The 17,022-nt window shown below is 41.7% G+C and overlaps 1 protein-coding gene across 2 annotated transcripts in view; it reads left to right on the forward strand.

Moving 5' to 3' along the window:
• Nucleotides 1–17,022, forward strand: part of LOC308618136 (ubiquitin-conjugating enzyme E2 E2) — a 349,746-nt gene that overhangs the window by 201,811 nt on the left and 130,913 nt on the right. Inside the window, exon 4 of one of the 2 annotated variants that reach the window (XR_014015969.1) lies at nt 13,293–13,420. The exons of the other annotated variant lie outside the window; for it this stretch is intronic. The gene's annotated coding sequence lies outside the window, so the exon portion shown is untranslated. The remainder of the gene's footprint in view (nt 1–13,292; nt 13,421–17,022) is intronic. 2 annotated transcript variants of the gene reach the window in all.

Raw genomic sequence — 17,022 nt, forward strand, 5'->3', positions numbered from 1 at the left:
GACAGGTGACCACTTACTTGATCAGTATAAGAAACACTCAGAGAGAGGCGTGGACTTATAAATACTACCAAATGTAAAATAGATAGCTAGTGGGAAGCAGCCGCATTGCACAGGGAGATCAGCTCGGTGCTTTGTGACCACCTAGAGGGGTGGGATAGGGAGGGTGGGAGGGAGACGCAAGAGGGAAGAGATATGGTGATATATGTATATGTATAGCTGATTCACTTTGTTATACAGCAGAAAACGAACACACCATTGTAAAGCAATTATACTCCAATAAAGATGTTAAAAAAAAAAAAAAGAAACAGAGAGATGTTATGAAATCAACAAGTTTAAGAACTCTCGACGTGGGCCCGTGGATGTGGGATGAGCACAGTGACTCCAAAGATCAGTTACTGGAAATGGTCCAGCTGGTGCTGTGGGGAGCTTACTGTTCATGGGATCTTAAGTTGGTTGTAGAGTCTGTTTAATTCAACAGACGTTTGAAGAGCATCATTTCATGCTGGCCTCTGAGCTAAGATTGTGGGACCACAAACAGAACCGATATAGGTTCCCTTAAAGCATTTAAAATGGATTCACATGGGACTTGACTGGAGAGAAACAGGAAAGCTGTACCAGGAATGCTTTAGAAAGAGCACAGGTAGAGGCATAGAGTGGGCAAGGTCCAGGATTTCGGGTTGTCTAGAAGAAAGATTTCCTCATTCTAGAGCAAGAGGAAGGAAGATTGCAGCGAGGGACCCCAAATTATGGAGAATTTAGGGTACCAGAACTAGAACATGGGCTTTCTTATATAGACATTTAGGAGCCTGTGGAAGCTGTGAACAAAAGATTGGCAGAAGCAGTACTCAAAATTAGATAATACATTTGTCTTTTCTCTGGTATCACAAATTCCTTGTTTGAAAAGGTTTGAATTTAAAAGGACAGATCTCAACTGTATGTGTCAGGCACTTTAAGTAATTGTACAGTTTTGGATACTAAGTAAATTTTACAGCATAGTGACAGGTGTCGGGAAGCCATTCAGCTCTTAGTCGTGTACTCTTTACTTGAGTAATATTTAAAGTATTAAAATTGTCCTTTTCACTGTAGTTTATGTGTCATGCGCTTGATATATTCTTGAAATACTTAAGAAATTAGTTATTGTGGAAGTGACCTATCCCACGTGTAAATGGAAAAGAAAAACTTTACATCGTTCATAAATTGAAATATTTGGTTTCAGTTGTACTCAGATTGAAACCGTCAAAGAATCAGAATGAATGTAGTTTTATGATTGTCAGATTTACCACCAGAGCCCCAGATTTTCTCAATACCACATCTCAGTATTCTTGTAAGGTTTGTAGCTTCTTTGCACCCATGTTTGAGCACTCACCACACCACACTGTTAACTCTTCTTGCCTTCATTTTAAGGAAAACATGAATATTATTAGATTTGTCCCCAAATAATTGAGTGTCAAATTATTTTCATCAACAAGGAGATCTGGTAAGAGTACAAAGTTTGGGGAGAGAACTCAGCAATACTTATAAACAGGTTGATCAAAAGGAATATTTTCTATTTCTTGACAATGAGTTTGTGATGTTTTGCTTTTTATGTGTGATTTTTAAACAACCCGTTGCTTTTATAGGCTACTTCTGTGGCTAAGAAACTCTGTTCCCTAATGTACATTCCAGAAGGAAGCCATGTGACTGAATTCCTTATCACATATTGTGACTTGCCAGATGCAGGGATCCAGGGACTAAAGGGATGCAGAATGTTCTCATAACAACTGTGCCAGGAGATACAGCCAAACTCAGGGGCACCCCTCCCCAGGGTCTGAACCCTGGAATTACGTTAGGGATTCTCATGAGTCAATGTTCGGAAAATGAAATGAGAATTTTAAGTGAGCCCTCATGCTGGCCAGCTGCCCAAAGCCTCTAACACCCCAGAAATTATGAGAGGGAACCTTGGGGATCTGGAATGAATGCTACACCCTCTTACAATGAATATTCTCCAGGCTGTTCTCTTAGCAGCTGTCTTCACCCCTCCCCTCAAGCAGCTTGCAATCCCCGTCCCATGACACCAGCTTTTGAAAATGGAAAGATAGACTTTTATTTTAACATGTTTAGTAGATTAACATCTTCAGCCAAAATGACTTGTATATCCCAGCCCCATCCCACAAGCCAGATGTATGGCTCCAGTACCATGGCTCTCTCAGTGACCTGCCCAGTCGCAGCTTCGGTAGCCTTCAAGCCTGCCTGATCTCAACAGTGTATGCAGATGAGCCACTCATGGAGCCAGAAAAACTCTATTTATTAATCCTAGACGTTCTTATCTTTTTTAATAAACACCTAATAAGATGTAAAATAATGACCCGCATGATCTCCATGTTAACATTTGTACCCCAGAGTCTAAACAGACCAAAGGGTTCATACTGTGTGAACAGAAATAGTTTAGCATCAAAAGGAGAAAACTGTATTTCTTGATAGAAAGGAAGTGGTCACAGATCATGCCAGTCAAACAAATCTGTCAGGGCTTTGAAATACAGAGCTGTTAGGTGAGATACTGAGGTAAAGGGTAAAAATAAGATCAGACTAAATATTGCAGTCTATGTTGATTTCTGTTAGACTGGTAAATTTCACTTTTAGGAGAATAGTTTTCAGATATTAAATAACTATAAAGCATTGAGTTATTGTTTGACTTGGATTTGTGGGGGGGAAGGCATTTCCTACCATTTTGTCCCCCCCCAATTCCTCTCCTGCCCTCCCTAGAACTGGTCCTTGTTGACCCCTGCAGGGGTACAACTGGGTATTTAAGTCCTGAGATTTTTAAAAAATGGTACAAATGATCTTTTTTTATAGAACAGAAACAGGCTCACAGACATAGAAAACAAATTTATGGCTACCAAAGGGGGGAAGTGGGGAGGGGGATTAAATTGGGAGATTGGGATTAACACACACACACCACTATATATAAAATAGATAACTAATAAGGACCTACTGTATAGCACGGGGAACTCTACTCAATACTCTCTAATAATCTATATAGGAAAAGAATCTTAATAAGAGTGGATATATGTATAACTGAATCACTTTGCTGGACACCTGAAACTAACACAGCATTGTAAATCAACTATACTCAAAAAAAAAAAAAAAAAAGTCCTGAGACTTGTTTATGGTTAGACAGGCCGATAGTCTGCTGAACCAAGCACAGGAAATTTGAAACACCTAGAGGCCTTTTTTCAAAACCCTTTGCTGCTCACATTTTAGTTAGAATTCTAAAGATAGAATGGACTGTTTGGAGACTGAAGTCTAGTGTAAAAATGCTGGGGTTTTTAGGCCAGCTCTTAAACCTCTGAAGTCACCTGACCTGGAGGTGTGTCAGTTGGGTATTCTGAAGCATCAAATGAAAACAAAATCCACCCTGGTGTTGGCACGCAGCCGTTGTGCCTGTCAGTGAATTAGAGTTGTTAGAATACCATCCATCCACTTAAGCCTGAATCAGAATCAGCCTGTTTTTAAAAACTTCCTCCACCACACTTTTATTTGCGTATTATTTCATTTTCTTTGGTAATACATCATATCAAGTAGCCACAGCAGTCAGCATCTAACATAATTAAAAAGCAACAGCTCCTTAGATATAGAATTTTTTTCTTTGTTTTTTTCTTTTTTTTTTGGCCATGGGGCTTGTGGGATCTTAGTTCCCCAACCAGGGATCGAACCCGGACCGTCGGCAGTGAAAGCACAGAGTCCTAACCACTGACTGCCCAGGAATTCCCAGATGATAGATTTTCTCCATGCCCTAGTAAACTCCCTCGTGGTAATATCAGTACTTGCCAGTTTTTCACCCACCTCTCTGGCCAGTGCCCATCTTCTGTGGGGACGGAGAGCTTAATGTGGAGGATATGTCACCATCTCTCAGGAGGCAGGCAAAGGGTTGTGTTATTGCAGAAAAGCCCACTGACCTGGTTCTCATGTTCACGTGCCCAGAGTAGCCCCCAACATTGTGGATCAGGAACACTGATTCTGCCTTTTTTTTTTTTTTTTTTTTTTTGCGGTATGTGGGCCTCTCACTGTTGTGGCCTCTCCCGTTGTGGAGCACAGGCTCCGGACATGCAGGATCAGCGGCCGTGGCTCACGAGCCCAGCCGCTCCGCGGCATGTGGGATCTTCCCGGACCGGGGCACAAACCTGTGTCCCCTGCGTCGGCAGGCGGACTCTCAACCACTGCGCCACCAGGGAAGTCCTGATTCTGCCTTATTTTTAAGTTAGAGTGTGTTCGAGATGGCTTTGTGCCGTGGTTTTTGAAAGACAGCTGTTTAACTATACAACACTTGAGGCAATATGATGAGGTAAAGATTTTAAATATGTTTTCTGATTTCCAAAAGCAGTGGCAGCGAATAAAACTCTCCACTTGGGTCCTTTGAAACACTTGTATGTATTTACCGCTGCTGTGACACTCGTGTTCAAGAGCATTTCATATTTATTTAAATTGAAGTTCCCCAGTGTTCATATTGTTAGTTACAATTTAGATTTTAGTTCCTTGCCTTTTATGTTGTTAACTATAACTTTAGATTTAAATGTGGTCTGTGTAATACATGCTGTGAAAATAAATCCTGTCTGGAGAAAGACAAATATCATATGATATCACTCATATGTGGAATCTAATTTTAAAAAAATGATACAAATGAGCTTATGTACAAAACAGAAACAGACTCACAGATATTGAAATTATAGTGAAAATCAGGCAGAGCTGATTGCAATACATTAAATTAAATAAATAGAAGTTTTAATGAGCTAAAGAAGAGTACTGCAACATTTCTGAATTTTAAAAAATTAAATTCTGTGACTGATACGTATATAGAATTAATTTTAAAAATTTTAACAACTGTGTGGCTTCTTGTAACAGAAGTTGACGTTATTCCATACCTGTAGGCTTTGTGATAAATTCTGAGTATTAAGGAAGATTTGTTTTCTGATCCGCAGTGTTCATAAAGACATATAAAGCATTTTTATGAACTCCCATGTCCTCCTGTGTGTAAGGAAGAAAATTTTGCTGTGAAATATAGTTTTAAGTCTCCCAAAGTGCCTTATTCAGGAAGTTGAGCTTTCTGTGTTTCTTCTATAGTATCTCCTTACAAAAGTTTGTGTTACAAGCCTTTTTTCTTTTATTTTTAGACATTTAAGCTTTTTATCAAAAAAAAGAGAAAACTTTAAAAGACAGAATTTTGTAAATTGATAACCACCAGATCATCCTCTCCTCAGCCTGGATCCCCACCAGATTACCCTCCAGAGAGGCAGAGAAGGAGGTCTGCTTCCTGGTTCCTGATTCCTCCACTCTTACACAGTTTACCTGGAGTCTTTCCCGCCCTGAGAGGAATGTGGTTTGAAAAAACTTCCTCCACCACACTTTCATTTGCATATTATTTCATTTTCTTTGGTAATACATCATATCAAGTAGCCACAGCAGTCAGCATCTAACATAATTAAAAAGCAACAGCTCTTTAGATATAGAATTTTTTTTCTTTCTTTTTTTCTTTTTTGGCCATGGGGCTTGTGGGATCTTAGTTCCCCAACCAGGGATCAAACCCAGACCATCGGCAGTGAAAGCACAGAGTCTTAACCACTGACCGCCCGGGAATTCCCAGATGATAGATTTTCTCCATGCCCTAGTAAACCCCCTCGTGGAAATACCAGTACTTGCCAGTTTTTCACCCACCTCTCTGGCCAGTGCCCATCTTCTGTTCTAGCCATTATCCTTAAGGCCATTGATGGGCCACGTGTTAGGCCCTCTTTTCTTCTCACTCTGTCTCCCTCTCTGCGTGATCTAAGCTCTGCCTGTGGCTTCACTTACCACCTCTGAGCACCAGAGGAATGAATGACCTAGTGGACAGATCATAAAGACACCACTCCTATGCAGTTCATCTTAGCTTAGGTTCCCCAGAAAGACAGCCTGAAGCAGCAAGCTGTGTGCCGTTCCTTCATCGGGGGATAGCATCCCAGGAGGGAGAGGGACCAAGAGAGTGTAGTTTGGTGGGAGGGAGAGCGCATACGTGTGTAAGCTACTGGGACTGCCCAATTCTATAAGATCATAGGCCAAGGCATCCTCTGAACTGTGTCCTAAGATTATGCGTTGTGAGAGGAGAAGGGAAGAAGAGTTTTTCCCCTGCTGCCTGTCCCCCACTGGTCAAAGGTTTCCCTCCAATGTATTACCTCCTCCACACCCCCAGGTAGTTCATGGGTGGTGTGAAAGTGTGGATCCAAAGCCATGTCAACTCAGAAGCCATGGAGTGAGAGGCAAGAACTGCCCCCAGGCATGAGCAGGGACTGTCAGACTATACCCAGGGACACCAGTACTGATGAAGCAGCTGAAACAAGACAGGAGAGGGTGAGAGAACCTCAAGTGGTACATCCAGGGCTCCAGGATGATCTGCCCCTTTACCGCTCAGACCCACCCATGCCAGTCACCATCGCTTCCATACTACGACATGGTGCCTCTGCTTTTGCGAGAGTGAGATGCCCTTACTTCCTCCCAGTGACCAGAGATCCAAGTGCAGGCAGTACCTGAGTCCCCTTTAAGGGGAAGCCCTGCTGAAATCACATACCAGAGCCTGGAGGCAAGAGGAGAAACAAACTACAGTTTCCACTGCTGCAGCTCACCTGGAGACTCAGCATCACAATCCATCACCCGGTCCAGGTTTCCTTCACCGGTAGCAAATTGGCCTGATTTGAATTGCTGGCCTGCTGAGATGACCCAGACCTTCTTCTCTCAGTTGTCTGAGCCCTTGGTTGCCTTGTTGCTGTTGAGCCATAAGTGCTGAAATTTCCCATTTATGGTTACCACTGGCTGTGGAAGCACCTAGACATACCCTGATGAATCCCTCAAGTTCTGGAGACATCCTCTCCTCCCTCACTGTGTAGCCGTAGTCTTGGCTGCTCGTGATATCAGGATGGAACATCCCCAGCAGTCACCTGACTGCCTGTTTTCTGCTGGTGTATTGACACGAGGAGTCCAGAATGACCAGGAGATGGTCAGAGCTTCAAGTTTATTGGAACTTTCGCATGTCCCCTGGAGGAAACAATCGTCCCCCACTTCTGCCTAGGAATCAGGACTTCTAACTTGGCAAATACGAGCGTTGCGTGGATGGGAAACACAAATTTTGCAAGTGGGTCCCTGGGATTGATGATGACAAAGGCCAATCCTGTTTTCATCCTTTGGTTACCAGACCTGAGTATTGTTGCTCTCGGTAATACAGAGCAGATACTGAAGCCATTGCTTCAATACCTATACCACATCCTGGAGGGCAGGGCTCCAACTCCGCAGGAAGTTATCCTAAGATGCCTCTTGGGTTACTTTTTACTAGACCACTCTCCCTGCCTGTTGGGCCAGCTTTGAGAATGAGTCATTGTCAGACCGGTGGATTCTAAGGTTATGGACCCATTGTCACATTTCCTTTGTTATAAAATGGGTGCCTTGGCCTAAGGTGGTGTTTTGTGGAATATCCTATCGAGAAATCAGTTATTTTATAAGCCCAGGGACAGTGGTGGCAGCAAAAGTATTGGGAGCTGGAAGCCAAACACTGTGGTAAAGACAAATCATTGCCCCTTCCCACGGAACTAATCTTACACCAAGTCAGTGATGGGTCTTCTTGAGTAATGATGCCGTATCCAGGGCTTGGTATCAGTGTCTGTGGCTGGCAGGTGAGACGTGTAGCGGTTGCAGTAACTTTTCCAGCATCGGTGAGAGGAAGAGCCTCTGCCACTCTCTTCACAGGCCCATGGTATCAACTCTTTGCTGGCCTGAGCGGGAGGCTGGCTGACGGCCCTAGAATGACTCGTCCTGTCCACCTTTTGTTGACGTTTGACAGCACACATGTTGACATTTTGGGGGATGCTTCCTGGTGGGCATTAGCCTGAAGCACAGAAAGCACCTGACCTGTGCCACCTGCATCCATCCTTCCCAGACCTCCTCAGCACATCATCTGTCCCTGTTGTTCCCTAGGCCCCTGACCAGCTGTCCGTTCGCTGACACACCCGGAGTCAGGGTGTGTCTGTAGCCCAGGCCTTCCCTCCGCCCACGTGGCGTGAGTGCCCAGGGCTGCTCTGTGTCCTCACCCGCCACACTTCCTTCCCACGGCCCCTCGGGTCCACTGCTGAATGGCACTGCGGTGTAGCACCAGGTCACTTGGGGCTCTGTCTGAATTCCTGTTTTCTCTGTCTATTGATCATGAAACAGAGACACCCATCGTATGGGGGTCTGGGTCACCTATAAATGTAATTTCCTTGTGCCCTCTGAATGTACTTGGGCCTAATCCCAGATAAGCCATTTCCATCGTAGAGTGGGTTTTTTCTTTGCCCATCTAACTTTATGTCAGGGCCATTTGTTGACCATGGTTGGGTATGTCAAGGCCCTGGGCCCCATAATGTACTAGGGGCTGGGTTTTAAACGGAATGTTGTTCTCTGCCCCAGAACCCCAGGGGTCTACAGTGTGACTTCTCTCTTAGCACTCCTTAGCCATCGAGGATAGGTCTGCACCCCCAGATCCATCATTGTCTAGATGTGCCGCAAAAGTCTTCTCGATCGCTCGGGTCACTCTTGAAACTGGCAGCCGCCAAGTCTCTGATAAATGGGTCCAAACAGTATTATAAAGTATGGAATGTGCATACTCCAGAATCCAAAGAGGCCCACCTTTTTCTTCGCAGTAGATGTCGAAAGAAGCAACCTGTTCTTTACCTTAGAGAGGAGGTTCTCAGCCCGTCCTGGAGCCCTAGGCTTCTTAAAAACGTAAGCAGTGTGGTGCCCTCTTAATGTTTGTGCTGTGTGGTGTTTGTGTCTCACTAGGCCCACTAGGATGCTTTCCATTTCTTGCTCCAGTTAACATGTGGTCCTCTGTATAGTGGACTAGAGTCACGTACTGTGGAAAGTCAAGATGGTCCGGGTCCCTGCAGACTAAGTTTTGAGGGAGATCGGGAGAGTTCACATCACCAGCAGACAAGGGAGTAAGTAGCCTGTCTCTACCTATGGCCGGTAATTGCCATATTCACATAAATAGCTGGGTACGCAGTGCCAGAAGCTGTATAATATCACATCTAGCATAACAAGTACTATTCGGGATTTCCAGCACTTTTAGCTTACAGTGGCCCATCGTTTTTTTTCCTGCAGGGTCATTAGAAGTACAGAAAAGGCGGTGTAAGGAGGGACCACTGCTCCTCCTCTCTGAGGCTTTGGTAGTGTTCCCATCTCTGCAGTTCTTCCCAGCATACACGGCATTGCCGTTGAGTTACCATCTTGAGTGAGGAATACACTTGCGCCGGAAAGTTTCAGAGGCTTCTACTCAGTCCTTCACACCCAAATGACACTTACTCCCCATATCAGAGACCCATCTGAGGGTCTCCCAGTTACACACTTGAAGTCAAGAAATCACTCCAGTCGCTCCCTTGCCCCCATAAGGCCCCATTCGAACCGGGACATAATGGCGTTTAAGATTCCCCAGTATTGGTATGGTTTGGAGCCCTGATGTAATAGTCCTCAAAAAGTCTGGAGTCCTTTCCGCAGGGCACGGTTATCCGTGCAGAAAAGTTCTTTGCTCTCTTCCGTGTTACACACGCTCTTTTCTCTGCCTGATGTATTTCTCCCTCCCCTCTTTCCTTAGGTATTCCCTGACCTTCCTGACGAGGGTACATCAGTCATATGTTACTATGGTGCCATGTGCCTCTTCTCTGCATGACTTAAAATAATTGTAGCTTTGTATTAATCTTCTGTGTTTTTCAGTTAATGCCAGTCTCTTCCTAAGGTCCTTGAGGGGAGTGTCCTTCCCTGCTTTGCACTCTGCTCTCTCCCTAACTTGGTACCTGCGTCACATCCTAGGAGCTTAATAACTATTTGAGGAATGAGTGAATCGTTCGGTGGACGGGACAAAGCAGTGGAGAACCCTGGCCTCAGGAGCCCCATTACTCTAGCTTAGCGATTCTCAGAAGCCCTCCCAACCATGTTTTAACATTTCTAATATCAATTGCTTTGGGCCGGGTAGCTGTTGTGAGTTTAGTTGTTATTGCCTGTGCATGCAAAAAAAAAAAAAAACCAAAAAGCAAGCAGACAAAAACTTGTAAGAAGGGTGTCAGCAGCTCAGAAGAAAATTCCAAGGACAGTGCTAGAGCAACAGTCAAGATACACTGCATCAGCAAGGCTGTTGATGACACAAAGGGCCATGTTTTATGGTCAAACAGTCATCTTGGAGCTGAAAAGTGAGGCAGAAGATTTGAAATCTGAACGTGAAGAAGTTCTAATAATCCATTTTTTGGGCTTCCATAATATCACTCTTGAGCACAAATAAAAAGATTAGCATATATCATGTTCTCCTTATCATGAGAGCCCATGCAATAAGTATGATTCTTCTGTGATAAGAAATCAGTTATAGTTTAATTTGGCAATTTTTAAATTTCTTAGTGGTTCCGAGTAAGAGCTCATCATCATTTTAGAGTCAGTGAAATGTGATATTATATACAGTGGTCTTCAGGGGCCTCTGTTAACATATATGGCCTCTAGTGTGAATTAGAAAGAGGCATTTCTTTCTCCAGGGCAGCCTTGCAGCTGGATGTAGGGGTCAGGGTGTCAGGCCCTCTCCACCAGCTGTCTTTGGGAAAGGGAACCAGCAGTACCGTGTGTGGCCGCTTCAGCTAGCCTCAGCTTTATGAAGAATAATTTTCTTTCACAATTCAGAACAGAACATTCTCTGTAGTTTTAGGCACTGCTGTCCTGTTTTAGCATGGTGTGACTTGGAAGAAAGGTTACAGGAAAACTTGGACTATATAGCAAAGTGAGTATCATTCGGAAGAATAGGTTTCTATTTTTTTTATTTAATTTTTATTTTATATTGGAGTACAGTTGATTCACAATGTTGTGTTCGTTTCAGGTGTACAGCAAAGTGATTCAGTTATACATATACATATATCCATTCTTTTTCAGATTCTTTTCCCATATAGGTCATTACAGAACACTGAGTAGAGTTCCCTGTGATAAGTTTCTGTTCTTAAAAAGCATTCTCTTTAAGGCAGTTTTTTTTTTTTTTCTAATGGATAAGCCTATTGTGAAGAAGTTTTGATCTGAGACTATCAGGGTGTTTCTGGGTAGACAGGAAATCTAGCAGAATTTCATTTTGATTGAGACTGTCCGGGTCAGTGACCTCATAATCTTTTTAGAATGAAGCTCTGGCAGTGAAGCATTCCAATCCCACTCCTGGGAACTTTGGTCAGCTCCTGAAAGGCAGGCGTGCCTTTGATGTTTGATGTAGACTTTGATATTTATGTCAGTGTTTTTGTTTGACCATATACTCTGGAACTGCTTTTCATACTGCTTGTGTCTAAATTTAAATTTCTACAACTGTACTTTGCCGCAGCAGCTAAACCTAATTTACTCACTACAGTTAAGGTGTTGAATACAATTAGGAAATGTTCTACTAAATTAATACTTTTATGCAGGGCCTGCCATAAGGATACAGATAAGAAACTAATCAAGAAGGATGTTAGTTCCTGTTATGGGAAAGATTCAAACTTACATTAAGTACTTAGATTCTAGATACCTTCCAACTATCTGAAAGGCATTTCTGTCATGAATTAGAAGGTTTATAATTTCTCTTTTAGGTCTATAATTTATATTCAAATATATCATCTAATTTTATGTAAAGTAGCTTTTCCTGCTTATGATTCCCTTCTCCATCCCCCATTCTCACTGTAGGACAGACAGAGAAGTGTACTTTGTAGTAATCTGACCTCTGATTGCTGTCTGGGAGCACAGGTAATTATAAGAGATTAGAGGGGAAAGCTGCAACTCAAGAGATTAGGAGAAGCAAATCTGGCAGAACCACCATCTGTGGTACCTGGTAGGAAAAATCGTGTGTTTCAGTGCACAAGTCCTGTTTGCATCTCAGAGTTCACCACAAACTGAAATTTTCTCATCTTTTTGTTACTGACCAGAGATCTTGGCTTCCTTAATCAAAAGAAATGGATCAGAGGCCAGACAAGAAGTTCAGCCAAGGCTTTATTGGGGCCCCTGCTGCAGCAGAGGGGATCAGAAACAAGTAAAACGTTCCCTTGCTTGCTCGCTCCCCAAGGGGGGCGAGCTGGTTCCTTATGTGGGGTGAGGGTAGGGATGTGTCTGGGGGTGGGGCCAGAGGTGTGGCTTAGGTGGTCTGCCCACCCCTTTGGTGATGGTGAGTGCAGGGGGCATGTGCAGTGCCCTGCTTTTGCTCCCCGCTCTTCAGAAGTGGCAGTTGGGTTTTTTTCTGGTCTTTTTGTATCTTCTTGTCCATAATTTGCCCCAACTGTGCATGCACGCAGCTATATTTAGTCCCTTATAGTTACTTTGTATTTTGTTGCTGGAGGAAACGTTTTTCCAGGTGCAAGCACTGCAGCAAAGGGTCCCAGGTCCCAGGTCCCAGCCTGTCTCATTTTCAGTGCTTTTTAGAAGTGTGATGTTATCCATTATCCAGAGGAATCCATAGTATTTTATTAATATGAGCCTCTGACCTTACTGCCCTAAAGTATGCCATTGTAAAATATACAGGCAGAAGGAGTTTGAACTGGAGAAATTTAGGGTAATTCTTCCCATTTCAGAATGTCAGTAGAAATATTCCACCTTAAGTGTGCGTGTTACAGCTAAAACCATGAAAATGCTCATCTTGCACCAGTAGAAAACATTTTGTGCATGAAAGCGTTCACGGGGGATTTTTATTGTTAGCCACATATTAGGCATCAACAAACTGCTTACATGGATTTCTTAAAATTTGTTTGAAAAAACAGCAACAGATCCTTGTTTTGACCATTTGATCACCATTAATCACTCCCAATCACAAAACGGTCAGGAGAAGTAAGTGCATGGAATTCAAGCATTTGCTTCTCATTTTAAACTCTCATTTTAGACGTTTGCATGGGGTGAGAATAAGGAGCCGTGGAATTTTGTGAGGTTTTTATTACATCTGATTCCATTTTCTCTTTCCACCACTGCCCATCACTGATAATTAAAAAGCAATTATCCTTATCTTTTATCTTGATTGGGAAAGCTGTTGTCTGGTTCAATCTAATCTTTTTGGTATGTGACTAGATCTAAGATTTGAACAGTTGCAGTCCCGCTGCTGGTTATTTTTCCTGGGAGACTGAGGGGCAGGGAGAATCATCACACGTCGTGGTTAATCAGTTCTGAGAATTTATCTCATATAACCCTGTTTTGAATTAAGTGGATAATCCAGTAAGCAGCATTTTTAATATCTCACATAGGGAAAGACTCAAAGCTGGCTAACAGTGAAATTTCCCATTTTTCACTGGCAGGAACCCCAGCCCCATAATGGGGAAGGTCCCACCAGTGCGAAGGCCCCATATGGGGGCCCCTCCCCTAGTGAGGACATGTACCCCCGAAGAGGAGTCCCCTTGGCCGCTGGCCCCTGCCACCCCACCACGTGAGTACAGCCACGGCTCTGAGGACCTCAGCACGTTTTCCATTTCTTGGTGGCCGTTTGTCTGATGTGAGAATTAGCCAGACCCTCTTCCCTTTCATCCCCTTAAACATTTCAGAAAACGAGATGTGAGCCTCCTTTGGGTCCCTCTGCTTCATTTTGGCAAGTTTAATAGAAATTGTTTGGTTAGGAGGTGAGGGCTCTTGGTTGAGACTCAGCTTACGCGTGATTAGTGAAACAGTCTGTGGCTATCTGAGCAGTTCTGTTCCATGGAACTTTCTGCGGTGGTGGAAATGTTCCACAGCTGCACTTTCCAATACAGTAACCATTAACCACACGCGGCTACTGAGTGCTTGAAATGTAGTGCAACCGAGGAATTTAATTTTTAACTTAATTTAATTTTAATTAATTTAAATTTAATTCTCCATGTATGACTAGTGGCTGCTAAATTGGACAGTGAACGTGCCTACACTTAACGCCATGGGCCTGAGCTGTCTTTGAACATTCTACAGGTGGACCTCTCTACCTCTATTCCCTTAATAACCGAGAAAATTTTTCCTTGTATTATATGCATTATTGTAGATGTGATTCTCTGATAGTCAGAAAATACTTAAGTTAAAAATTCTCATCTCAAAATGTATTCACCTATATTGCCCTTATGTAGCTTTAATTACTTTATGATCTTGAGAAATTCAATCTTAAAATTATGAAGTAATCTGTTTAAATATCCCAGCTTTATTTTCTTCTTCACACGTTTTAATTTGCAACTTCAATATATATATAGAAGTAATCACACACAGTAAAATAACTTTCCCATTTTATTATTCCTTTTTAAATGAGACTATAAAATATCCTACATTAGTACAGTAAGTGCAGTGCAATTACCAAAACATTAAATTCAGCATGTACTCATTATATGATACAGTACTTAGAAGTTTCAAAGTTTGGTTCTGATAGGTGGGTTATTGAGATTACAGGTTAATTAAATTTGTAGTTTTAACTACTGTAGTAAATGTCCTTCCATTATTGGGCTGTCATTAAAAATTGCTTACACCGTAAGATGTGAATAAGGGAAATTATGTGCGGGGTATATGGGAACTCTCTGTACTATCTGTGCAGTTTTTCTATAGCTCTAAAACTATTCTAAAATTTCTTAAAGTTTATTTTTAAAAATTGCTTACATCATATTTTCTCATGCCATCTATTTATGTTTGTTAACATAGCTGTGTATGCATCCAAAATAAGAATCATCAGATCAGCAGTGGGTAGCACTTACATAAGTTTCACAACATGGCAACTTCAGAATATCCCTGAGAGATAATATTATCACAGTTTTACAGGTGAGGAAGCTGAGGCAGGGAATACACAGTAATTCAGCCAAGGTTACTTAGCTGGGCAGTGGCAGAACCAGAATTTGAACCTAGCAAGTCAGTTTTTTAACCACTAAACTGTGTTACCTCTTAAGGAATCTTGATTATGCAGTATAAGTTGTGTTCTCTCTGCTATCAATGTAGCAAGCAACCTTTCCACTATAAGAAATCTAAAATAAAGTAATACGGTAATAAATTACTTATACAACTTGAAAAACATAGAAGTATTGCTTTGTGTTATAGTGATTTAGATTTTATTGTTTATACAGTGGTTCATTATTTTTATGAGGAATATGTTCATATTCTCTTGACAAGAAATGTCTGTGTTAGTGGGGTTTCAAAAAATTGATGTATGTTTCATTAAGACAGTGGCTAGGAATGAAAAAAAAGAGAGAGAGCAATATCTAAAGGGCAGGGGGGAGTGGATGTGGTTGGTTTTCTCATAAAGACAAAGTTGTTATAAGACTAAATTTTTAAGGAACCTAGAGTAATTTGTGGCATAGTATTTTATTATCACAGTGTTATTTTACCATTTTCCTATCACAGTGCTTTGTTTTGTCATATGCCTGTTAATGCTGTTTTTCCTGTACATTAAATTCTAGATCTTTGATTGTTACTTTTCATTGTGAGCAAAAGTGAAAACACTTTATATCTTTAACCCATTTTTAAAGAGAGGGTTGGTGTGAATATGGTTTAAAGGAAGTTCAGCAGAATAAATACCCAAAGTATTAACAACAACAAAAGAAACCCAAGATTAAAGTTTTAGCATACTTTCTCTTTCTTCATGTTCACTTCTCATTTATAAACAGTACAAATACATTATATATGAAAGTTGTTAAGAGACTAAATCCTAAGAGTTCTCATCACAAGGAAAAACATTTTTTTCTATTTCTTTAATTTTGTAGTGTAAGAGAGGATGGATGTTCATTAAACTTATTGTGATCATCATTCCATGGTGTATGTAAGTCAAGTCATTATGCTGCCCACCTTAAACTTATACAGTGCAGTATGTCAATTATATCTCAATTAAACTGGAAGAAAAAAGAAATTTTTAAAAAATGGTACAAATTTTAGATGACTAGAACTGGTAGTTTGGGGATTTAAAAAATCCATTTATAAGCCTTTCTGAGCCTGGAAGGGAAATCACTGAAGATCCTAATAGAGTATAAATCAAGATATTGCACGTAAGCCACTTTACAAAGCAAATAATAATTAAAATTTTAATTATGGGTTTTCCTGATTGTCGGTAACTGACAGAGCTTTCTTCTAGGGGCACAGTGTCACAGCTTTCTTTCCAGGGTGTGTTTGCACACTGGCCCAGGAAGCACCTCTTAAGTTTTAAGATGTTAATAATACCTTGAGGACCCTCTTCCTGAGCTTCTCCGGAGTTGCTCTCACAGAAGATAAATGACGGAAAGCAAATAACTCAGACGCCTGCCGTAAAATAACCTGAAAGAAACAGTTTTCTGTACTTTTGAGTTTCACAGTAGGGAAGCAGCATTTCTGAGATATTTGCAGATTGTGTAAAATTCTGATGCTAAGTTCAGGTACCTGTTAGAATCATAGGCTAACGCAACTTAATGGGAAGACTAAGCGACAGTGTTTTACTTTCCTCAGTTTTGTACTATTTGGATTTTTTATAAGCAAATGAGTTTTTTCTATGCTAATTAGCTGCTCTTAAATTTGATTGATTTTAATACTTTGTAACTGATTTTTTAAAACTTTGTAGTACTTACATGTAATAATTTACTTCTTTCGTATGGTATGTTTATTAGTTATTTATAGCAGATTATTAGAAAGAGTTTATTATATTAGAAGAACGAAAAGCCTTGAAAAAGAATGGTTTATTTGAAATGGTGCTACCCATGAAAGGAGTCCCTGTTTTAAAAGCTGAGAGCTGGGTTAGACCTTTAAGGGCATCTCCTATCTGAGCGCTTTCCATCTGCCCTCTGAAATCTGATTTAAGCCTCATGTTCTACCTCGTGTCTTCTTTAGTCTCAGAGAACTTTAAAACAGAAACTATGGAATAAATCCTCAGAAAGCCTAAGACAACAGAGTCATAAGCTAGAGGAAGCTAGCAAGCAGATGTGATAGGAGGAACGCTAGCGCCTTCGCCTACATAAGGACAAGGAGAATTGTCACCTCGTAAACCAGAGAGCATAGCCCATGCCCCCGCCTGCTGCCAGGGTCATCTGACAGCTGCCTTTCACTTTCGAGCGATGTGCGGGTATGCTT

This window comes from Mesoplodon bidens (assembly GCF_964165515.1).
Source record: "Mesoplodon bidens genome assembly, chromosome: 5".
NCBI lineage: Eukaryota > Metazoa > Chordata > Mammalia > Artiodactyla > Ziphiidae > Mesoplodon > Mesoplodon bidens.